The sequence below is a fragment of the Pungitius pungitius genome, unplaced genomic scaffold (genome assembly GCF_949316345.1).
Source record: "Pungitius pungitius unplaced genomic scaffold, fPunPun2.1 scaffold_33, whole genome shotgun sequence".
NCBI classification, from domain to species: Eukaryota; Metazoa; Chordata; class Actinopteri; order Perciformes; family Gasterosteidae; genus Pungitius; species Pungitius pungitius.
Genome location: NW_026909866.1, coordinates 170581 through 190598, shown reverse-complemented (window position 1 = coordinate 190598; position 20018 = coordinate 170581). Strand labels below are relative to the sequence as shown.

The following is a 20018-nucleotide window of genomic DNA, read 5'->3' as shown; positions in this document are numbered from 1 at the left end:
TCAGCCATCAGATCAAGATCTTCCGCAAAGAGCAGGCATATGTTCAAAAGAAACCTAGCCGTGGTTTCCGTAGTGTAGTGGTTATCACGTTCGCCTAACACGCGAAAGGTCCCCAGTTCGAAACTGGGCGGAAAGATTGACCTTTTTCCCGCCCTGTCTGCAAAAGAAAATGATTAACTTGGTCAATTAAAAAAGACTACGCTTCCAGTCTGAGCATACGCTTACTGTTTGACGAAGACTCTGCCCGTCAGGGAATCGAACCCTGGTCTTCTGCGTGACAGGCAGAGATACTGTCCACTATATTCTCTTCAGATCAGCCATCAGATCAAGATCTTCCGCAAAGAGCAGGCATATGTTCAAAAGAAACCTAGCTGTGGTTTCCGTAGTGTAGTGGTTATCACGTTCGCCTAACACGCGAAAGGTCCCCAGTTCGAAACTGGGCGGAAACATTGACCTTTTTCCCGCGCTGTCTGCAAAAGAAAATGATTCACTTGGTCAATTAAAAAAGACTACGCTTCCAGTCTGAGCATACGCTTACTGTTTGACGAAGACTCTACCCGTCAGGGAATCGAACCCTGGTCTTCTGCGTGACAGGCAGAGATACTGTCCACTATATTCTCTTCAGATCAGCCATCAGATCAAGATCTTCCGCAAAGAGCAGGTATAGTTCAAAAGAAACCTAGCTGTGGTTTCCGTAGTGTAGTGGTTATCACGTTCGCCTAACACGCGCAAGGTCCCCAGTTCGAAACTGGGCGGAAACATTGACCTTTTTCCCGCGCTGTCTGCAAAAGAAAATGATTCACTTGGTCAATTAAAAAAGACTACGCTTCCAGTCTGAGCATACGCTTACTGTTTGACGAAGACTCTCCCCGTCAGGGAATCGAACCCTGTTCTTCTGCGTGACAGGCAGAGATACTGTCCACTATATTCTCATCAGATCAGCCATCAGATCAAGATCTTCCGCAAAGAGCAGGCATATGTTCAAAAGAAACCTAGCCTTGGTTTCCGTAGTGTAGTGGTTATCACGTTCGCCTAACACGCGAAAGGTCCCCAGTTCAAAACTGGGCGGAAACATTGACCTTTTTCCCGCCCTGTCTGCAAAAGAAAATGATTCATTTGGTCAATTAAAAAAGACTACGCTTCCAGTCGGAGCATACGCTTACTGTTTGACGAAGACTCTCCCCGTCAGGGAATCGAACCCTGGTCTTCTGCGTGACAGGCAGAGATACTGTCCACTATATTCTCTTCAGATCAGCCATCAGATCAAGATCTTCCGCAAAGAGCAGGCATATGTTCAAAAGAAACCTAGCTGTGGTTTCCGTAGTGTAGTGGTTATCACGTTCGCCTAACACGCGAAAGGTCCCCAGTTCGAAACTGGGCGGAAACATTGACCTTTTTCCCGCGCTGTCTGCAAAAGAAAATGATTCACTTGGTCAATTAAAAAAGACTACGCTTCCAGTCTGAGCATACGCTTACTGTTTGACGAAGACTCTCCCCGTCAGGGAATCGAACCCTGGTCTTCTGCGTGACAGGCAGAGATACTGTCCACTATATTCTCATCAGATCAGCCATCAGATCAAGATCTTCCGCAAAGAGCAGGCATATGTTCAAAAGAAACCTAGCCGTGGTTTCCGTAGTGTAGTGGTTATCACGTTCGCCTAACACGCGAAAGGTCCCCAGTTCAAAACTGGGCGGAAACATTGACCTTTTTCCCGCCCTGTCTGCAAAAGAAAATGATTCACTTGGTCAATTAAAAAAGACTACGCTTCCAGTCTGAGCATACGCTTACTGTTTGACGAAGACTCTCCCCGTCAGGGAATCGAACCCTGGTCTTCTGCGTGACAGGCAGAGATACTGTCCACTATATTCTCATCAGATCAGCCATCAGATCAAGATCTTCCGCAAAGAGCAGGCATATGTTCAAAAGAAACCTAGCCGTGGTTTCCGTAGTGTAGTGGTTATCACGTTCGCCTAACACGCGAAAGGTCCCCAGTTCGAAACTGGGCGGAAACATTGACCTTTTTCCCGCCCTGTCTGCAAAAGAAAATGATTAACTTGGTCAATTAAAAAAGACTACGCTTCCAGTCTGAGCATACGCTTACTGTTTGACGAAGACTCTACCCGTCAGGGAATCGAACCCTGGTCTTCTGCGTGACAGGCAGAGATACTGTCCACTATATTCTCTTCAGATCAGCCATCAGATCAAGATCTTCCGCAAAGAGCAGGCATATGTTCAAAAGAAACCTAGCTGTGGTTTCCGTAGTGTAGTGGTTATCACGTTCGCCTAACACGCGAAAGGTCCCCAGTTCGAAACTGGGCGGAAACATTGACCTTTTTCCCGCGCTGTCTGCAAAAGAAAATGATTCACTTGGTCAATTAAAAAAGACTACGCTTCCAGTCTGAGCATACGCTTACTGTTTGACGAAGACTCTCCCCGTCAGGGAATCGAACCCTGTTCTTCTGCGTGACAGGCAGAGATACTGTCCACTATATTCTCATCAGATCAGCCATCAGATCAAGATCTTCCGCAAAGAGCAGGCATATGTTCAAAAGAAACCTAGCCTTGGTTTCCGTAGTGTAGTGGTTATCACGTTCGCCTAACACGCGAAAGGTCCCCAGTTCAAAACTGGGCGGAAACATTGACCTTTTTCCCGCCCTGTCTGCAAAAGAAAATGATTCACTTGGTCAATTAAAAAAGACTACGCTTCCAGTCTGAGCATACGCTTACTGTTTGACGAAGACTCTCCCCGTCAAGGAATCGAACCCTGGTCTTCTGCGTGACAGGCAGAGATACTGTCCACTATATTCTCTTCAGATCAGCCATCAGATCAAGATCTTCCGCAAAGAGCAGGCATATGTTCAAAAGAAACCTAGCTGTGGTTTCCGTAGTGTAGTGGTTATCACGTTCGCCTAACACGCGAAAGGTCCCCAGTTCGAAACTGGGCGGAAACATTGACCTTTTTCCCGCGCTGTCTGCAAAAGAAAATGATTCACTTGGTCAATTAAAAAAGACTACGCTTCCAGTCTGAGCATACGCTTACTGTTTGACGAAGACTCTCCCCGTCAGGGAATCGAACCCTGGTCTTCTGCGTGACAGGCAGAGATACTGTCCACTATATTCTCATCAGATCAGCCATCAGATCAAGATCTCCCGCAAAGAGCAGGCATATGTTCAAAAGAAACCTAGCTGTGGTTTCCGTAGTGTAGTGGTTATCACGTTCGCCTAACACGCGAAAGGTCCCCAGTTCGAAACTGGGCGGAAACATTGACCTTTTTCCCGCGCTGTCTGCAAAAGAAAATGATTCACTTGGTCAATTAAAAAAGACTACGCTTCCAGTCTGAGCATACGCTTACTGTTTGACGAAGACTCTCCCCATCAGGGAATCGAACCCTGGTCTTCTGCGTGACAGGCAGAGATACTGTCCACTATATTCTCTTCAGATCAGCCATCAGATCAAGATCTCCCGCAAAGAGCAGGCATATGTTCAAAAGAAACCTAGCTGTGGTTTCCGTAGTGTAGTGGTTATCACGTTCGCCTAACACGCGAAAGGTCCCCAGTTCGAAACTGGGCGGAAACATTGACCTTTTTCCCGCGCTGTCTGCAAAAGAAAATGATTCACTTGGTCAATTAAAAAAGACTACGCTTCCAGTCGGAGCATACGCTTACTGTTTGACGAAGACTCTCCCCGTCAGGGAATCGAACCCTGGTCTTCTGCGTGACAGGCAGAGATACTGTCCACTATATTCTCATCAGATCAGCCATCAGATCAAGATCTTCCGCAAAGAGCAGGCATATGTTCAAAAGAAACCTAGCCGTGGTTTCCGTAGTGTAGTGGTTATCACGTTCGCCTAACACGCGAAAGGTCCCCAGTTCGAAACTGGGCGGAAAGATTGACCTTTTTCCCGCCCTGTCTGCAAAAGAAAATGATTAACTTGGTCAATTAAAAAAGACTACGCTTCCAGTCTGAGCATACGCTTACTGTTTGACGAAGACTCTGCCCGTCAGGGAATCGAACCCTGGTCTTCTGCGTGACAGGCAGAGATACTGTCCACTATATTCTCTTCAGATCAGCCATCAGATCAAGATCTTCCGCAAAGAGCAGGCATATGTTCAAAAGAAACCTAGCTGTGGTTTCCGTAGTGTAGTGGTTATCACGTTCGCCTAACACGCGAAAGGTCCCCAGTTCGAAACTGGGCGGAAACATTGACCTTTTTCCCGCGCTGTCTGCAAAAGAAAATGATTCACTTGGTCAATTAAAAAAGACTACGCTTCCAGTCTGAGCATACGCTTACTGTTTGACGAAGACTCTACCCGTCAGGGAATCGAACCCTGGTCTTCTGCGTGACAGGCAGAGATACTGTCCACTATATTCTCTTCAGATCAGCCATCAGATCAAGATCTTCCGCAAAGAGCAGGTATAGTTCAAAAGAAACCTAGCTGTGGTTTCCGTAGTGTAGTGGTTATCACGTTCGCCTAACACGCGCAAGGTCCCCAGTTCGAAACTGGGCGGAAACATTGACCTTTTTCCCGCGCTGTCTGCAAAAGAAAATGATTCACTTGGTCAATTAAAAAAGACTACGCTTCCAGTCTGAGCATACGCTTACTGTTTGACGAAGACTCTCCCCGTCAGGGAATCGAACCCTGTTCTTCTGCGTGACAGGCAGAGATACTGTCCACTATATTCTCATCAGATCAGCCATCAGATCAAGATCTTCCGCAAAGAGCAGGCATATGTTCAAAAGAAACCTAGCCTTGGTTTCCGTAGTGTAGTGGTTATCACGTTCGCCTAACACGCGAAAGGTCCCCAGTTCAAAACTGGGCGGAAACATTGACCTTTTTCCCGCCCTGTCTGCAAAAGAAAATGATTCATTTGGTCAATTAAAAAAGACTACGCTTCCAGTCGGAGCATACGCTTACTGTTTGACGAAGACTCTCCCCGTCAGGGAATCGAACCCTGGTCTTCTGCGTGACAGGCAGAGATACTGTCCACTATATTCTCTTCAGATCAGCCATCAGATCAAGATCTTCCGCAAAGAGCAGGCATATGTTCAAAAGAAACCTAGCTGTGGTTTCCGTAGTGTAGTGGTTATCACGTTCGCCTAACACGCGAAAGGTCCCCAGTTCGAAACTGGGCGGAAACATTGACCTTTTTCCCGCGCTGTCTGCAAAAGAAAATGATTCACTTGGTCAATTAAAAAAGACTACGCTTCCAGTCTGAGCATACGCTTACTGTTTGACGAAGACTCTCCCCGTCAGGGAATCGAACCCTGGTCTTCTGCGTGACAGGCAGAGATACTGTCCACTATATTCTCATCAGATCAGCCATCAGATCAAGATCTTCCGCAAAGAGCAGGCATATGTTCAAAAGAAACCTAGCCGTGGTTTCCGTAGTGTAGTGGTTATCACGTTCGCCTAACACGCGAAAGGTCCCCAGTTCAAAACTGGGCGGAAACATTGACCTTTTTCCCGCCCTGTCTGCAAAAGAAAATGATTCACTTGGTCAATTAAAAAAGACTACGCTTCCAGTCTGAGCATACGCTTACTGTTTGACGAAGACTCTCCCCGTCAGGGAATCGAACCCTGGTCTTCTGCGTGACAGGCAGAGATACTGTCCACTATATTCTCATCAGATCAGCCATCAGATCAAGATCTTCCGCAAAGAGCAGGCATATGTTCAAAAGAAACCTAGCCGTGGTTTCCGTAGTGTAGTGGTTATCACGTTCGCCTAACACGCGAAAGGTCCCCAGTTCGAAACTGGGCGGAAACATTGACCTTTTTCCCGCCCTGTCTGCAAAAGAAAATGATTAACTTGGTCAATTAAAAAAGACTACGCTTCCAGTCTGAGCATACGCTTACTGTTTGACGAAGACTCTACCCGTCAGGGAATCGAACCCTGGTCTTCTGCGTGACAGGCAGAGATACTGTCCACTATATTCTCTTCAGATCAGCCATCAGATCAAGATCTTCCGCAAAGAGCAGGCATATGTTCAAAAGAAACCTAGCTGTGGTTTCCGTAGTGTAGTGGTTATCACGTTCGCCTAACACGCGAAAGGTCCCCAGTTCGAAACTGGGCGGAAACATTGACCTTTTTCCCGCGCTGTCTGCAAAAGAAAATGATTCACTTGGTCAATTAAAAAAGACTACGCTTCCAGTCTGAGCATACGCTTACTGTTTGACGAAGACTCTCCCCGTCAGGGAATCGAACCCTGTTCTTCTGCGTGACAGGCAGAGATACTGTCCACTATATTCTCATCAGATCAGCCATCAGATCAAGATCTTCCGCAAAGAGCAGGCATATGTTCAAAAGAAACCTAGCCTTGGTTTCCGTAGTGTAGTGGTTATCACGTTCGCCTAACACGCGAAAGGTCCCCAGTTCAAAACTGGGCGGAAACATTGACCTTTTTCCCGCCCTGTCTGCAAAAGAAAATGATTCATTTGGTCAATTAAAAAAGACTACGCTTCCAGTCGGAGCATACGCTTACTGTTTGACGAAGACTCTCCCCGTCAGGGAATCGAACCCTGGTCTTCTGCGTGACAGGCAGAGATACTGTCCACTATATTCTCTTCAGATCAGCCATCAGATCAAGATCTTCCGCAAAGAGCAGGCATATGTTCAAAAGAAACCTAGCTGTGGTTTCCGTAGTGTAGTGGTTATCACGTTCGCCTAACACGCGAAAGGTCCCCAGTTCGAAACTGGGCGGAAACATTGACCTTTTTCCCGCGCTGTCTGCAAAAGAAAATGATTCACTTGGTCAATTAAAAAAGACTACGCTTCCAGTCTGAGCATACGCTTACTGTTTGACGAAGACTCTCCCCGTCAGGGAATCAAACCCTGGTCTTCTGCGTGACAGGCAGAGATACTGTCCACTATATTCTCATCAGATCAGCCATCAGATCAAGATCTCCCGCAAAGAGCAGGCATATGTTCAAAAGAAACCTAGCTGTGGTTTCCGTAGTGTAGTGGTTATCACGTTCGCCTAACACGCGAAAGGTCCCCAGTTCGAAACTGGGCGGAAACATTGACCTTTTTCCCGCGCTGTCTGCAAAAGAAAATGATTCACTTGGTCAATTAAAAAAGACTACGCTTCCAGTCTGAGCATACGCTTACTGTTTGACGAAGACTCTCCCCGTCAGGGAATCGAACCCTGGTCTTCTGCGTGACAGGCAGAGATACTGTCCACTATATTCTCTTCAGATCAGCCATCAGATCAAGATCTTCCGCAAAGAGCAGGCATATGTTCAAAAGAAACCTAGCTGTGGTTTCCGTAGTGTAGTGGTTATCACGTTCGCCTAACACGCGAAAGGTCCCCAGTTCGAAACTGGGCGGAAACATTGACCTTTTTCCCGCCCTGTCTGCAAAAGAAAATGATTAACTTGGTCAATTAAAAAAGACTACGCTTCCAGTCTGAGCATACGCTTACTGTTTGACGAAGACTCTACCCGTCAGGGAATCGAACCCTGGTCTTCTGCGTGACAGGCAGAGATACTGTCCACTATATTCTCTTCAGATAAGCCATCAGATCAAGATCTTCCGCAAAGAGCAGGCATATGTTCAAAAGAAACCTAGCTGTGGTTTCCGTAGTGTAGTGGTTATCACGTTCGCCTAACACGCGAAAGGTCCCCAGTTCGAAACTGGGCGGAAACATTGACCTTTTTCCCGCGCTGTCTGCAAAAGAAAATGATTCACTTGGTCAATTAAAAAAGACTACGCTTCCAGTCTGAGCATACGCTTACTGTTTGACGAAGACTCTCCCCGTCAGGGAATCGAACCCTGTTCTTCTGCGTGACAGGCAGAGATACTGTCCACTATATTCTCATCAGATCAGCCATCAGATCAAGATCTTCCGCAAAGAGCAGGCATATGTTCAAAAGAAACCTAGCCTTGGTTTCCGTAGTGTAGTGGTTATCACGTTCGCCTAACACGCGAAAGGTCCCCAGTTCAAAACTGGGCGGAAACATTGACCTTTTTCCCGCCCTGTCTGCAAAAGAAAATGATTCACTTGGTCAATTAAAAAAGACTACGCTTCCAGTCTGAGCATACGCTTACTGTTTGACGAAGACTCTCCCCGTCAAGGAATCGAACCCTGGTCTTCTGCGTGACAGGCAGAGATACTGTCCACTATATTCTCTTCAGATCAGCCATCAGATCAAGATCTTCCGCAAAGAGCAGGCATATGTTCAAAAGAAACCTAGCTGTGGTTTCCGTAGTGTAGTGGTTATCACGTTCGCCTAACACGCGAAAGGTCCCCAGTTCGAAACTGGGCGGAAACATTGACCTTTTTCCCGCGCTGTCTGCAAAAGAAAATGATTCACTTGGTCAATTAAAAAAGACTACGCTTCCAGTCTGAGCATACGCTTACTGTTTGACGAAGACTCTCCCCGTCAGGGAATCGAACCCTGGTCTTCTGCGTGACAGGCAGAGATACTGTCCACTATATTCTCATCAGATCAGCCATCAGATCAAGATCTCCCGCAAAGAGCAGGCATATGTTCAAAAGAAACCTAGCTGTGGTTTCTGTAGTGTAGTGGTTATCACGTTCGCCTAACACGCGAAAGGTCCCCAGTTCGAAACTGGGCGGAAACATTGACCTTTTTCCCGCGCTGTCTGCAAAAGAAAATGATTCACTTGGTCAATTAAAAAAGACTACGCTTCCAGTCTGAGCATACGCTTACTGTTTGACGAAGACTCTCCCCATCAGGGAATCGAACCCTGGTCTTCTGCGTGACAGGCAGAGATACTGTCCACTATATTCTCTTCAGATCAGCCATGAGATCAAGATCTCCCGCAAAGAGCAGGCATATGTTCAAAAGAAACCTAGCTGTGGTTTCCGTAGTGTAGTGGTTATCACGTTCGCCTAACACGCGAAAGGTCCCCAGTTCGAAACTGGGCGGAAACATTGACCTTTTTCCCGCGCTGTCTGCAAAAGAAAATGATTCACTTGGTCAATTAAAAAAGACTACGCTTCCAGTCGGAGCATACGCTTACTGTTTGACGAAGACTCTCCCCGTCAGGGAATCGAACCCTGGTCTTCTGCGTGACAGGCAGAGATACTGTCCACTATATTCTCATCAGATCAGCCATCAGATCAAGATCTTCCGCAAAGAGCAGGCATATGTTCAAAAGAAACCTAGCCGTGGTTTCCGTAGTGTAGTGGTTATCACGTTCGCCTAACACGCGAAAGGTCCCCAGTTCGAAACTGGGCGGAAAGATTGACCTTTTTCCCGCCCTGTCTGCAAAAGAAAATGATTAACTTGGTCAATTAAAAAAGACTACGCTTCCAGTCTGAGCATACGCTTACTGTTTGACGAAGACTCTACCCGTCAGGGAATCGAACCCTGGTCTTCTGCGTGACAGGCAGAGATACTGTCCACTATATTCTCTTCAGATCAGCCATCAGATCAAGATCTTCCGCAAAGAGCAGGCATATGTTCAAAAGAAACCTAGCTGTGGTTTCCGTAGTGTAGTGGTTATCACGTTCGCCTAACACGCGAAAGGTCCCCAGTTCGAAACTGGGCGGAAACATTGACCTTTTTCCCGCGCTGTCTGCAAAAGAAAATGATTCACTTGGTCAATTAAAAAAGACTACGCTTCCAGTCTGAGCATACGCTTACTGTTTGACGAAGACTCTCCCCGTCAGGGAATCGAACCCTGTTCTTCTGCGTGACAGGCAGAGATACTGTCCACTATATTCTCATCAGATCAGCCATCAGATCAAGATCTTCCGCAAAGAGCAGGCATATGTTCAAAAGAAACCTAGCCTTGGTTTCCGTAGTGTAGTGGTTATCACGTTCGCCTAACACGCGAAAGGTCCCCAGTTCAAAACTGGGCGGAAACATTGACCTTTTTCCCGCCCTGTCTGCAAAAGAAAATGATTCACTTGGTCAATTAAAAAAGACTACGCTTCCAGTCTGAGCATACGCTTACTGTTTGACGAAGACTCTCCCCGTCAAGGAATCGAACCCTGGTCTTCTGCGTGACAGGCAGAGATACTGTCCACTATATTCTCTTCAGATCAGCCATCAGATCAAGATCTTCCGCAAAGAGCAGGCATATGTTCAAAAGAAACCTAGCTGTGGTTTCCGTAGTGTAGTGGTTATCACGTTCGCCTAACACGCGAAAGGTCCCCAGTTCGAAACTGGGCGGAAACATTGACCTTTTTCCCGCGCTGTCTGCAAAAGAAAATGATTCACTTGGTCAATTAAAAAAGACTACGCTTCCAGTCTGAGCATACGCTTACTGTTTGACGAAGACTCTCCCCGTCAGGGAATCGAACCCTGGTCTTCTGCGTGACAGGCAGAGATACTGTCCACTATATTCTCATCAGATCAGCCATCAGATCAAGATCTCCCGCAAAGAGCAGGCATATGTTCAAAAGAAACCTAGCTGTGGTTTCCGTAGTGTAGTGGTTATCACGTTCGCCTAACACGCGAAAGGTCCCCAGTTCGAAACTGGGCGGAAACATTGACCTTTTTCCCGCGCTGTCTGCAAAAGAAAATGATTCACTTGGTCAATTAAAAAAGACTACGCTTCCAGTCTGAGCATACGCTTACTGTTTGACGAAGACTCTCCCCATCAGGGAATCGAACCCTGGTCTTCTGCGTGACAGGCAGAGATACTGTCCACTATATTCTCTTCAGATCAGCCATCAGATCAAGATCTCCCGCAAAGAGCAGGCATATGTTCAAAAGAAACCTAGCTGTGGTTTCCGTAGTGTAGTGGTTATCACGTTCGCCTAACACGCGAAAGGTCCCCAGTTCGAAACTGGGCGGAAACATTGACCTTTTTCCCGCGCTGTCTGCAAAAGAAAATGATTCACTTGGTCAATTAAAAAAGACTACGCTTCCAGTCGGAGCATACGCTTACTGTTTGACGAAGACTCTCCCCGTCAAGGAATCGAACCCTGGTCTTCTGCGTGACAGGCAGAGATACTGTCCACTATATTCTCTTCAGATCAGCCATCAGATCAAGATCTTCCGCAAAGAGCAGGCATATGTTCAAAAGAAACCTAGCTGTGGTTTCCGTAGTGTAGTGGTTATCACGTTCGCCTAACACGCGAAAGGTCCCCAGTTCGAAACTGGGCGGAAACATTGACCTTTTTCCCGCGCTGTCTGCAAAAGAAAATGATTCACTTGGTCAATTAAAAAAGACTACGCTTCCAGTCTGAGCATACGCTTACTGTTTGACGAAGACTCTCCCCGTCAGGGAATCGAACCCTGGTCTTCTGCGTGACAGGCAGAGATACTGTCCACTATATTCTCATCAGATCAGCCATCAGATCAAGATCTCCCGCAAAGAGCAGGCATATGTTCAAAAGAAACCTAGCTGTGGTTTCCGTAGTGTAGTGGTTATCACGTTCGCCTAACACGCGAAAGGTCCCCAGTTCGAAACTGGGCGGAAACATTGACCTTTTTCCCGCGCTGTCTGCAAAAGAAAATGATTCACTTGGTCAATTAAAAAAGACTACGCTTCCAGTCTGAGCATACGCTTACTGTTTGACGAAGACTCTCCCCATCAGGGAATCGAACCCTGGTCTTCTGCGTGACAGGCAGAGATACTGTCCACTATATTCTCTTCAGATCAGCCATCAGATCAAGATCTCCCGCAAAGAGCAGGCATATGTTCAAAAGAAACCTAGCTGTGGTTTCCGTAGTGTAGTGGTTATCACGTTCGCCTAACACGCGAAAGGTCCCCAGTTCGAAACTGGGCGGAAACATTGACCTTTTTCCCGCGCTGTCTGCAAAAGAAAATGATTCACTTGGTCAATTAAAAAAGACTACGCTTCCAGTCGGAGCATACGCTTACTGTTTGACGAAGACTCTCCCCGTCAGGGAATCGAACCCTGGTCTTCTGCGTGACAGGCAGAGATCCTGTCCACTATATTCTCATCAGATCAGCCATCAGATCAAGATCTTCCGCAAAGAGCAGGCATATGTTCAAAAGAAACCTAGCCGTGGTTTCCGTAGTGTAGTGGTTATCACGTTCGCCTAACACGCGAAAGGTCCCCAGTTCGAAACTGGGCGGAAAGATTGACCTTTTTCCCGCCCTGTCTGCAAAAGAAAATGATTAACTTGGTCAATTAAAAAAGACTACGCTTCCAGTCTGAGCATACGCTTACTGTTTGACGAAGACTCTACCCGTCAGGGAATCGAACCCTGGTCTTCTGCGTGACAGGCAGAGATACTGTCCACTATATTCTCTTCAGATCAGCCATCAGATCAAGATCTTCCGCAAAGAGCAGGCATATGTTCAAAAGAAACCTAGCTGTGGTTTCCGTAGTGTAGTGGTTATCACGTTCGCCTAACACGCGAAAGGTCCCCAGTTCGAAACTGGGCGGAAACATTGACCTTTTTCCCGCGCTGTCTGCAAAAGAAAATGATTCACTTGGTCAATTAAAAAAGACTACGCTTCCAGTCTGAGCATACGCTTACTGTTTGACGAAGACTCTCCCCGTCAGGGAATCGAACCCTGTTCTTCTGCGTGACAGGCAGAGATACTGTCCACTATATTCTCATCAGATCAGCCATCAGATCAAGATCTTCCGCAAAGAGCAGGCATATGTTCAAAAGAAACCTAGCTGTGGTTTCCGTAGTGTAGTGGTTATCACGTTCGCCTAACACGCGAAAGGTCCCCAGTTCGAAACTGGGCGGAAACATTGACCTTTTTCCCGCGCTGTCTGCAAAAGAAAATGATTCACTTGGTCAATTAAAAAAGACTACGCTTCCAGTCTGAGCATACGCTTACTGTTTGACGAAGACTCTCCCCGTCAGGGAATCGAACCCTGTTCTTCTGCGTGACAGGCAGAGATACTGTCCACTATATTCTCATCAGATCAGCCATCAGATCAAGATCTTCCGCAAAGAGCAGGCATATGTTCAAAAGAAACCTAGCCTTGGTTTCCGTAGTGTAGTGGTTATCACGTTCGCCTAACACGCGAAAGGTCCCCAGTTCAAAACTGGGCGGAAACATTGACCTTTTTCCCGCCCTGTCTGCAAAAGAAAATGATTCACTTGGTCAATTAAAAAAGACTACGCTTCCAGTCTGAGCATACGCTTACTGTTTGACGAAGACTCTCCCCGTCAAGGAATCGAACCCTGGTCTTCTGCGTGACAGGCAGAGATACTGTCCACTATATTCTCTTCAGATCAGCCATCAGATCAAGATCTTCCGCAAAGAGCAGGCATATGTTCAAAAGAAACCTAGCTGTGGTTTCCGTAGTGTAGTGGTTATCACGTTCGCCTAACACGCGAAAGGTCCCCAGTTCGAAACTGGGCGGAAACATTGACCTTTTTCCCGCGCTGTCTGCAAAAGAAAATGATTCACTTGGTCAATTAAAAAAGACTACGCTTCCAGTCTGAGCATACGCTTACTGTTTGACGAAGACTCTCCCCGTCAGGGAATCGAACCCTGGTCTTCTGCGTGACAGGCAGAGATACTGTCCACTATATTCTCATCAGATCAGCCATCAGATCAAGATCTCCCGCAAAGAGCAGGCATATGTTCAAAAGAAACCTAGCTGTGGTTTCTGTAGTGTAGTGGTTATCACGTTCGCCTAACACGCGAAAGGTCCCCAGTTCGAAACTGGGCGGAAACATTGACCTTTTTCCCGCGCTGTCTGCAAAAGAAAATGATTCACTTGGTCAATTAAAAAAGACTACGCTTCCAGTCTGAGCATACGCTTACTGTTTGACGAAGACTCTCCCCATCAGGGAATCGAACCCTGGTCTTCTGCGTGACAGGCAGAGATACTGTCCACTATATTCTCTTCAGATCAGCCATGAGATCAAGATCTCCCGCAAAGAGCAGGCATATGTTCAAAAGAAACCTAGCTGTGGTTTCCGTAGTGTAGTGGTTATCACGTTCGCCTAACACGCGAAAGGTCCCCAGTTCGAAACTGGGCGGAAACATTGACCTTTTTCCCGCGCTGTCTGCAAAAGAAAATGATTCACTTGGTCAATTAAAAAAGACTACGCTTCCAGTCGGAGCATACGCTTACTGTTTGACGAAGACTCTCCCCGTCAGGGAATCGAACCCTGGTCTTCTGCGTGACAGGCAGAGATACTGTCCACTATATTCTCATCAGATCAGCCATCAGATCAAGATCTTCCGCAAAGAGCAGGCATATGTTCAAAAGAAACCTAGCCGTGGTTTCCGTAGTGTAGTGGTTATCACGTTCGCCTAACACGCGAAAGGTCCCCAGTTCGAAACTGGGCGGAAAGATTGACCTTTTTCCCGCCCTGTCTGCAAAAGAAAATGATTAACTTGGTCAATTAAAAAAGACTACGCTTCCAGTCTGAGCATACGCTTACTGTTTGACGAAGACTCTACCCGTCAGGGAATCGAACCCTGGTCTTCTGCGTGACAGGCAGAGATACTGTCCACTATATTCTCTTCAGATCAGCCATCAGATCAAGATCTTCCGCAAAGAGCAGGCATATGTTCAAAAGAAACCTAGCTGTGGTTTCCGTAGTGTAGTGGTTATCACGTTCGCCTAACACGCGAAAGGTCCCCAGTTCGAAACTGGGCGGAAACATTGACCTTTTTCCCGCGCTGTCTGCAAAAGAAAATGATTCACTTGGTCAATTAAAAAAGACTACGCTTCCAGTCTGAGCATACGCTTACTGTTTGACGAAGACTCTCCCCGTCAGGGAATCGAACCCTGTTCTTCTGCGTGACAGGCAGAGATACTGTCCACTATATTCTCATCAGATCAGCCATCAGATCAAGATCTTCCGCAAAGAGCAGGCATATGTTCAAAAGAAACCTAGCCTTGGTTTCCGTAGTGTAGTGGTTATCACGTTCGCCTAACACGCGAAAGGTCCCCAGTTCAAAACTGGGCGGAAACATTGACCTTTTTCCCGCCCTGTCTGCAAAAGAAAATGATTCACTTGGTCAATTAAAAAAGACTACGCTTCCAGTCTGAGCATACGCTTACTGTTTGACGAAGACTCTCCCCGTCAAGGAATCGAACCCTGGTCTTCTGCGTGACAGGCAGAGATACTGTCCACTATATTCTCTTCAGATCAGCCATCAGATCAAGATCTTCCGCAAAGAGCAGGCATATGTTCAAAAGAAACCTAGCTGTGGTTTCCGTAGTGTAGTGGTTATCACGTTCGCCTAACACGCGAAAGGTCCCCAGTTCGAAACTGGGCGGAAACATTGACCTTTTTCCCGCGCTGTCTGCAAAAGAAAATGATTCACTTGGTCAATTAAAAAAGACTACGCTTCCAGTCTGAGCATACGCTTACTGTTTGACGAAGACTCTCCCCGTCAGGGAATCGAACCCTGGTCTTCTGCGTGACAGGCAGAGATACTGTCCACTATATTCTCATCAGATCAGCCATCAGATCAAGATCTCCCGCAAAGAGCAGGCATATGTTCAAAAGAAACCTAGCTGTGGTTTCCGTAGTGTAGTGGTTATCACGTTCGCCTAACACGCGAAAGGTCCCCAGTTCGAAACTGGGCGGAAACATTGACCTTTTTCCCGCGCTGTCTGCAAAAGAAAATGATTCACTTGGTCAATTAAAAAAGACTACGCTTCCAGTCTGAGCATACGCTTACTGTTTGACGAAGACTCTCCCCATCAGGGAATCGAACCCTGGTCTTCTGCGTGACAGGCAGAGATACTGTCCACTATATTCTCTTCAGATCAGCCATCAGATCAAGATCTCCCGCAAAGAGCAGGCATATGTTCAAAAGAAACCTAGCTGTGGTTTCCGTAGTGTAGTGGTTATCACGTTCGCCTAACACGCGAAAGGTCCCCAGTTCGAAACTGGGCGGAAACATTGACCTTTTTCCCGCGCTGTCTGCAAAAGAAAATGATTCACTTGGTCAATTAAAAAAGACTACGCTTCCAGTCGGAGCATACGCTTACTGTTTGACGAAGACTCTCCCCGTCAGGGAATCGAACCCTGGTCTTCTGCGTGACAGGCAGAGATACTGTCCACTATATTCTCATCAGATCAGCCATCAGATCAAGATCTTCCGCAAAGAGCAGGCATATGTTCAAAAGAAACCTAGCCGTGGTTTCCGTAGTGTAGTGGTTATCACGTTCGCCTAACACGCGAAAGGTCCCCAGTTCGAAACTGGGCGGAAAGATTGACCTTTTTCCCGCCCTGTCTGCAAAAGAAAATGATTAACTTGGTCAATTAAAAAAGACTACGCTTCCAGTCTGAGCATACGCTTACTGTTTGACGAAGACTCTACCCGTCAGGGAATCGAACCCTGGTCTTCTGCGTGACAGGCAGAGATACTGTCCACTATATTCTCTTCAGATCAGCCATCAGATCAAGATCTTCCGCAAAGAGCAGGCATATGTTCAAAAGAAACCTAGCTGTGGTTTCCGTAGTGTAGTGGTTATCACGTTCGCCTAACACGCGAAAGGTCCCCAGTTCGAAACTGGGCGGAAACATTGACCTTTTTCCCGCGCTGTCTGCAAAAGAAAATGATTCACTTGGTCAATTAAAAAAGACTACGCTTCCAGTCTGAGCATACGCTTACTGTTTGACGAAGACTCTCCCCGTCAGGGAATCGAACCCTGTTCTTCTGCGTGACAGGCAGAGATACTGTCCACTATATTCTCATCAGATCAGCCATCAGATCAAGATCTTCCGCAAAGAGCAGGCATATGTTCAAAAGAAACCTAGCTGTGGTTTCCGTAGTGTAGTGGTTATCACGTTCGCCTAACACGCGAAAGGTCCCCAGTTCGAAACTGGGCGGAAACATTGACCTTTTTCCCGCGCTGTCTGCAAAAGAAAATGATTCACTTGGTCAATTAAAAAAGACTACGCTTCCAGTCTGAGCATACGCTTACTGTTTGACGAAGACTCTCCCCGTCAGGGAATCGAACCCTGTTCTTCTGCGTGACAGGCAGAGATACTGTCCACTATATTCTCATCAGATCAGCCATCAGATCAAGATCTTCCGCAAAGAGCAGGCATATGTTCAAAAGAAACCTAGCCTTGGTTTCCGTAGTGTAGTGGTTATCACGTTCGCCTAACACGCGAAAGGTCCCCAGTTCAAAACTGGGCGGAAACATTGACCTTTTTCCCGCCCTGTCTGCAAAAGAAAATGATTCACTTGGTCAATTAAAAAAGACTACGCTTCCAGTCTGAGCATACGCTTACTGTTTGACGAAGACTCTCCCCGTCAAGGAATCGAACCCTGGTCTTCTGCGTGACAGGCAGAGATACTGTCCACTATATTCTCTTCAGATCAGCCATCAGATCAAGATCTTCCGCAAAGAGCAGGCATATGTTCAAAAGAAACCTAGCTGTGGTTTCCGTAGTGTAGTGGTTATCACGTTCGCCTAACACGCGAAAGGTCCCCAGTTCGAAACTGGGCGGAAACATTGACCTTTTTCCCGCGCTGTCTGCAAAAGAAAATGATTCACTTGGTCAATTAAAAAAGACTACGCTTCCAGTCTGAGCATACGCTTACTGTTTGACGAAGACTCTCCCCGTCAGGGAATCGAACCCTGGTCTTCTGCGTGACAGGCAGAGATACTGTCCACTATATTCTCATCAGATCAGCCATCAGATCAAGATCTCCCGCAAAGAGCAGGCATATGTTCAAAAGAAACCTAGCTGTGGTTTCTGTAGTGTAGTGGTTATCACGTTCGCCTAACACGCGAAAGGTCCCCAGTTCGAAACTGGGCGGAAACATTGACCTTTTTCCCGCGCTGTCTGCAAAAGAAAATGATTCACTTGGTCAATTAAAAAAGACTACGCTTCCAGTCTGAGCATACGCTTACTGTTTGACGAAGACTCTCCCCATCAGGGAATCGAACCCTGGTCTTCTGCGTGACAGGCAGAGATACTGTCCACTATATTCTCTTCAGATCAGCCATGAGATCAAGATCTCCCGCAAAGAGCAGGCATATGTTCAAAAGAAACCTAGCTGTGGTTTCCGTAGTGTAGTGGTTATCACGTTCGCCTAACACGCGAAAGGTCCCCAGTTCGAAACTGGGCGGAAACATTGACCTTTTTCCCGCGCTGTCTGCAAAAGAAAATGATTCACTTGGTCAATTAAAAAAGACTACGCTTCCAGTCGGAGCATACGCTTACTGTTTGACGAAGACTCTCCCCGTCAGGGAATCGAACCCTGGTCTTCTGCGTGACAGGCAGAGATACTGTCCACTATATTCTCATCAGATCAGCCATCAGATCAAGATCTTCCGCAAAGAGCAGGCATATGTTCAAAAGAAACCTAGCCGTGGTTTCCGTAGTGTAGTGGTTATCACGTTCGCCTAACACGCGAAAGGTCCCCAGTTCGAAACTGGGCGGAAAGATTGACCTTTTTCCCGCCCTGTCTGCAAAAGAAAATGATTAACTTGGTCAATTAAAAAAGACTACGCTTCCAGTCTGAGCATACGCTTACTGTTTGACGAAGACTCTACCCGTCAGGGAATCGAACCCTGGTCTTCTGCGTGACAGGCAGAGATACTGTCCACTATATTCTCTTCAGATCAGCCATCAGATCAAGATCTTCCGCAAAGAGCAGGCATATGTTCAAAAGAAACCTAGCTGTGGTTTCCGTAGTGTAGTGGTTATCACGTTCGCCTAACACGCGAAAGGTCCCCAGTTCGAAACTGGGCGGAAACATTGACCTTTTTCCCGCGCTGTCTGCAAAAGAAAATGATTCACTTGGTCAATTAAAAAAGACTACGCTTCCAGTCTGAGCATACGCTTACTGTTTGACGAAGACTCTCCCCGTCAGGGAATCGAACCCTGTTCTTCTGCGTGACAGGCAGAGATACTGTCCACTATATTCTCATCAGATCAGCCATCAGATCAAGATCTTCCGCAAAGAGCAGGCATATGTTCAAAAGAAACCTAGCCTTGGTTTCCGTAGTGTAGTGGTTATCACGTTCGCCTAACACGCGAAAGGTCCCCAGTTCAAAACTGGGCGGAAACATTGACCTTTTTCCCGCCCTGTCTGCAAAAGAAAATGATTCACTTGGTCAATTAAAAAAGACTACGCTTCCAGTCTGAGCATACGCTTACTGTTTGACGAAGACTCTCCCCGTCAAGGAATCGAACCCTGGTCTTCTGCGTGACAGGCAGAGATACTGTCCACTATATTCTCTTCAGATCAGCCATCAGATCAAGATCTTCCGCAAAGAGCAGGCATATGTTCAAAAGAAACCTAGCTGTGGTTTCCGTAGTGTAGTGGTTATCACGTTCGCCTAACACGCGAAAGGTCCCCAGTTCGAAACTGGGCGGAAACATTGACCTTTTTCCCGCGCTGTCTGCAAAAGAAAATGATTCACTTGGTCAATTAAAAAAGACTACGCTTCCAGTCTGAGCATACGCTTACTGTTTGACGAAGACTCTCCCCGTCAGGGAATCGAACCCTGGTCTTCTGCGTGACAGGCAGAGATACTGTCCACTATATTCTCATCAGATCAGCCATCAGATCAAGATCTCCCGCAAAGAGCAGGCATATGTTCAAAAGAAACCTAGCTGTGGTTTCCGTAGTGTAGTGGTTATCACGTTCGCCTAACACGCGAAAGGTCCCCAGTTCGAAACTGGGCGGAAACATTGACCTTTTTCCCGCGCTGTCTGCAAAAGAAAATGATTCACTTGGTCAATTAAAAAAGACTACGCTTCCAGTCTGAGCATACGCTTACTGTTTGACGAAGACTCTCCCCGTCAGGGAATCGAACCCTGTTCTTCTGCGTGACAGGCAGAGATACTGTCCACTATATTCTCATCAGATCAGCCATCAGATCAAGATCTTCCGCAAAGAGCAGGCATATGTTCAAAAGAAACCTAGCCTTGGTTTCCGTAGTGTAGTGGTTATCACGTTCGCCTAACACGCGAAAGGTCCCCAGTTCAAAACTGGGCGGAAACATTGACCTTTTTCCCGCCCTGTCTGCAAAAGAAAATGATTCATTTGGTCAATTAAAAAAGACTACGCTTCCAGTCGGAGCATACGCTTACTGTTTGACGAAGACTCTCCCCGTCAGGGAATCGAACCCTGGTCTTCTGCGTGACAGGCAGAGATACTGTCCACTAT

General features: G+C 46.8%; 39 non-coding genes across 39 annotated transcripts; all 39 read left to right on the top strand.

Moving 5' to 3' along the window:
* Positions 1 to 376: 376 nt before the first annotated feature.
* trnav-aac (transfer RNA valine (anticodon AAC)) lies at positions 377 to 449 on the top strand. Its single transcript has one exon. It is a non-coding gene; the product is annotated as a tRNA-Val (tRNA).
* Positions 450 to 1314: 865 nt separating this feature from the next.
* Positions 1315 to 1387, top strand: trnav-aac (transfer RNA valine (anticodon AAC)). The gene has a single exon. It is a non-coding gene; the product is annotated as a tRNA-Val (tRNA).
* Positions 1388 to 1940: 553 nt separating this feature from the next.
* On the top strand, positions 1941 to 2013 carry trnav-aac (transfer RNA valine (anticodon AAC)). Its single transcript has one exon. It is a non-coding gene; the product is annotated as a tRNA-Val (tRNA).
* A 240-nt stretch (positions 2014 to 2253) lies between these two features.
* On the top strand, positions 2254 to 2326 carry trnav-aac (transfer RNA valine (anticodon AAC)). Its single transcript has one exon. It is a non-coding gene; the product is annotated as a tRNA-Val (tRNA).
* Positions 2327 to 2879: 553 nt separating this feature from the next.
* Positions 2880 to 2952, top strand: trnav-aac (transfer RNA valine (anticodon AAC)). Its single transcript has one exon. It is a non-coding gene; the product is annotated as a tRNA-Val (tRNA).
* A 240-nt stretch (positions 2953 to 3192) lies between these two features.
* Positions 3193 to 3265, top strand: trnav-aac (transfer RNA valine (anticodon AAC)). Its single transcript has one exon. It is a non-coding gene; the product is annotated as a tRNA-Val (tRNA).
* Positions 3266 to 3505: 240 nt separating this feature from the next.
* Positions 3506 to 3578, top strand: trnav-aac (transfer RNA valine (anticodon AAC)). Its single transcript has one exon. It is a non-coding gene; the product is annotated as a tRNA-Val (tRNA).
* A 553-nt stretch (positions 3579 to 4131) lies between these two features.
* trnav-aac (transfer RNA valine (anticodon AAC)) lies at positions 4132 to 4204 on the top strand. The gene has a single exon. It is a non-coding gene; the product is annotated as a tRNA-Val (tRNA).
* Positions 4205 to 5069: 865 nt separating this feature from the next.
* Positions 5070 to 5142, top strand: trnav-aac (transfer RNA valine (anticodon AAC)). The gene has a single exon. It is a non-coding gene; the product is annotated as a tRNA-Val (tRNA).
* A 553-nt stretch (positions 5143 to 5695) lies between these two features.
* trnav-aac (transfer RNA valine (anticodon AAC)) lies at positions 5696 to 5768 on the top strand. Its single transcript has one exon. It is a non-coding gene; the product is annotated as a tRNA-Val (tRNA).
* Positions 5769 to 6008: 240 nt separating this feature from the next.
* On the top strand, positions 6009 to 6081 carry trnav-aac (transfer RNA valine (anticodon AAC)). The gene has a single exon. It is a non-coding gene; the product is annotated as a tRNA-Val (tRNA).
* Positions 6082 to 6634: 553 nt separating this feature from the next.
* On the top strand, positions 6635 to 6707 carry trnav-aac (transfer RNA valine (anticodon AAC)). The gene has a single exon. It is a non-coding gene; the product is annotated as a tRNA-Val (tRNA).
* Positions 6708 to 6947: 240 nt separating this feature from the next.
* Positions 6948 to 7020, top strand: trnav-aac (transfer RNA valine (anticodon AAC)). The gene has a single exon. It is a non-coding gene; the product is annotated as a tRNA-Val (tRNA).
* A 240-nt stretch (positions 7021 to 7260) lies between these two features.
* trnav-aac (transfer RNA valine (anticodon AAC)) lies at positions 7261 to 7333 on the top strand. The gene has a single exon. It is a non-coding gene; the product is annotated as a tRNA-Val (tRNA).
* Positions 7334 to 7573: 240 nt separating this feature from the next.
* On the top strand, positions 7574 to 7646 carry trnav-aac (transfer RNA valine (anticodon AAC)). Its single transcript has one exon. It is a non-coding gene; the product is annotated as a tRNA-Val (tRNA).
* Positions 7647 to 8199: 553 nt separating this feature from the next.
* Positions 8200 to 8272, top strand: trnav-aac (transfer RNA valine (anticodon AAC)). The gene has a single exon. It is a non-coding gene; the product is annotated as a tRNA-Val (tRNA).
* A 553-nt stretch (positions 8273 to 8825) lies between these two features.
* trnav-aac (transfer RNA valine (anticodon AAC)) lies at positions 8826 to 8898 on the top strand. Its single transcript has one exon. It is a non-coding gene; the product is annotated as a tRNA-Val (tRNA).
* A 553-nt stretch (positions 8899 to 9451) lies between these two features.
* trnav-aac (transfer RNA valine (anticodon AAC)) lies at positions 9452 to 9524 on the top strand. Its single transcript has one exon. It is a non-coding gene; the product is annotated as a tRNA-Val (tRNA).
* Positions 9525 to 10077: 553 nt separating this feature from the next.
* On the top strand, positions 10078 to 10150 carry trnav-aac (transfer RNA valine (anticodon AAC)). Its single transcript has one exon. It is a non-coding gene; the product is annotated as a tRNA-Val (tRNA).
* Positions 10151 to 10390: 240 nt separating this feature from the next.
* trnav-aac (transfer RNA valine (anticodon AAC)) lies at positions 10391 to 10463 on the top strand. Its single transcript has one exon. It is a non-coding gene; the product is annotated as a tRNA-Val (tRNA).
* A 240-nt stretch (positions 10464 to 10703) lies between these two features.
* trnav-aac (transfer RNA valine (anticodon AAC)) lies at positions 10704 to 10776 on the top strand. Its single transcript has one exon. It is a non-coding gene; the product is annotated as a tRNA-Val (tRNA).
* Positions 10777 to 11016: 240 nt separating this feature from the next.
* On the top strand, positions 11017 to 11089 carry trnav-aac (transfer RNA valine (anticodon AAC)). Its single transcript has one exon. It is a non-coding gene; the product is annotated as a tRNA-Val (tRNA).
* A 240-nt stretch (positions 11090 to 11329) lies between these two features.
* Positions 11330 to 11402, top strand: trnav-aac (transfer RNA valine (anticodon AAC)). Its single transcript has one exon. It is a non-coding gene; the product is annotated as a tRNA-Val (tRNA).
* A 240-nt stretch (positions 11403 to 11642) lies between these two features.
* trnav-aac (transfer RNA valine (anticodon AAC)) lies at positions 11643 to 11715 on the top strand. The gene has a single exon. It is a non-coding gene; the product is annotated as a tRNA-Val (tRNA).
* A 553-nt stretch (positions 11716 to 12268) lies between these two features.
* Positions 12269 to 12341, top strand: trnav-aac (transfer RNA valine (anticodon AAC)). The gene has a single exon. It is a non-coding gene; the product is annotated as a tRNA-Val (tRNA).
* A 240-nt stretch (positions 12342 to 12581) lies between these two features.
* On the top strand, positions 12582 to 12654 carry trnav-aac (transfer RNA valine (anticodon AAC)). Its single transcript has one exon. It is a non-coding gene; the product is annotated as a tRNA-Val (tRNA).
* Positions 12655 to 13207: 553 nt separating this feature from the next.
* Positions 13208 to 13280, top strand: trnav-aac (transfer RNA valine (anticodon AAC)). Its single transcript has one exon. It is a non-coding gene; the product is annotated as a tRNA-Val (tRNA).
* A 553-nt stretch (positions 13281 to 13833) lies between these two features.
* trnav-aac (transfer RNA valine (anticodon AAC)) lies at positions 13834 to 13906 on the top strand. Its single transcript has one exon. It is a non-coding gene; the product is annotated as a tRNA-Val (tRNA).
* A 553-nt stretch (positions 13907 to 14459) lies between these two features.
* On the top strand, positions 14460 to 14532 carry trnav-aac (transfer RNA valine (anticodon AAC)). The gene has a single exon. It is a non-coding gene; the product is annotated as a tRNA-Val (tRNA).
* Positions 14533 to 15085: 553 nt separating this feature from the next.
* Positions 15086 to 15158, top strand: trnav-aac (transfer RNA valine (anticodon AAC)). Its single transcript has one exon. It is a non-coding gene; the product is annotated as a tRNA-Val (tRNA).
* Positions 15159 to 15398: 240 nt separating this feature from the next.
* trnav-aac (transfer RNA valine (anticodon AAC)) lies at positions 15399 to 15471 on the top strand. The gene has a single exon. It is a non-coding gene; the product is annotated as a tRNA-Val (tRNA).
* A 240-nt stretch (positions 15472 to 15711) lies between these two features.
* On the top strand, positions 15712 to 15784 carry trnav-aac (transfer RNA valine (anticodon AAC)). The gene has a single exon. It is a non-coding gene; the product is annotated as a tRNA-Val (tRNA).
* Positions 15785 to 16337: 553 nt separating this feature from the next.
* On the top strand, positions 16338 to 16410 carry trnav-aac (transfer RNA valine (anticodon AAC)). The gene has a single exon. It is a non-coding gene; the product is annotated as a tRNA-Val (tRNA).
* Positions 16411 to 16650: 240 nt separating this feature from the next.
* Positions 16651 to 16723, top strand: trnav-aac (transfer RNA valine (anticodon AAC)). The gene has a single exon. It is a non-coding gene; the product is annotated as a tRNA-Val (tRNA).
* A 553-nt stretch (positions 16724 to 17276) lies between these two features.
* trnav-aac (transfer RNA valine (anticodon AAC)) lies at positions 17277 to 17349 on the top strand. Its single transcript has one exon. It is a non-coding gene; the product is annotated as a tRNA-Val (tRNA).
* Positions 17350 to 17902: 553 nt separating this feature from the next.
* Positions 17903 to 17975, top strand: trnav-aac (transfer RNA valine (anticodon AAC)). The gene has a single exon. It is a non-coding gene; the product is annotated as a tRNA-Val (tRNA).
* Positions 17976 to 18528: 553 nt separating this feature from the next.
* On the top strand, positions 18529 to 18601 carry trnav-aac (transfer RNA valine (anticodon AAC)). Its single transcript has one exon. It is a non-coding gene; the product is annotated as a tRNA-Val (tRNA).
* Positions 18602 to 19154: 553 nt separating this feature from the next.
* On the top strand, positions 19155 to 19227 carry trnav-aac (transfer RNA valine (anticodon AAC)). Its single transcript has one exon. It is a non-coding gene; the product is annotated as a tRNA-Val (tRNA).
* A 240-nt stretch (positions 19228 to 19467) lies between these two features.
* Positions 19468 to 19540, top strand: trnav-aac (transfer RNA valine (anticodon AAC)). Its single transcript has one exon. It is a non-coding gene; the product is annotated as a tRNA-Val (tRNA).
* The last annotated feature ends 478 nt before the right edge of the window (positions 19541 to 20018 follow it).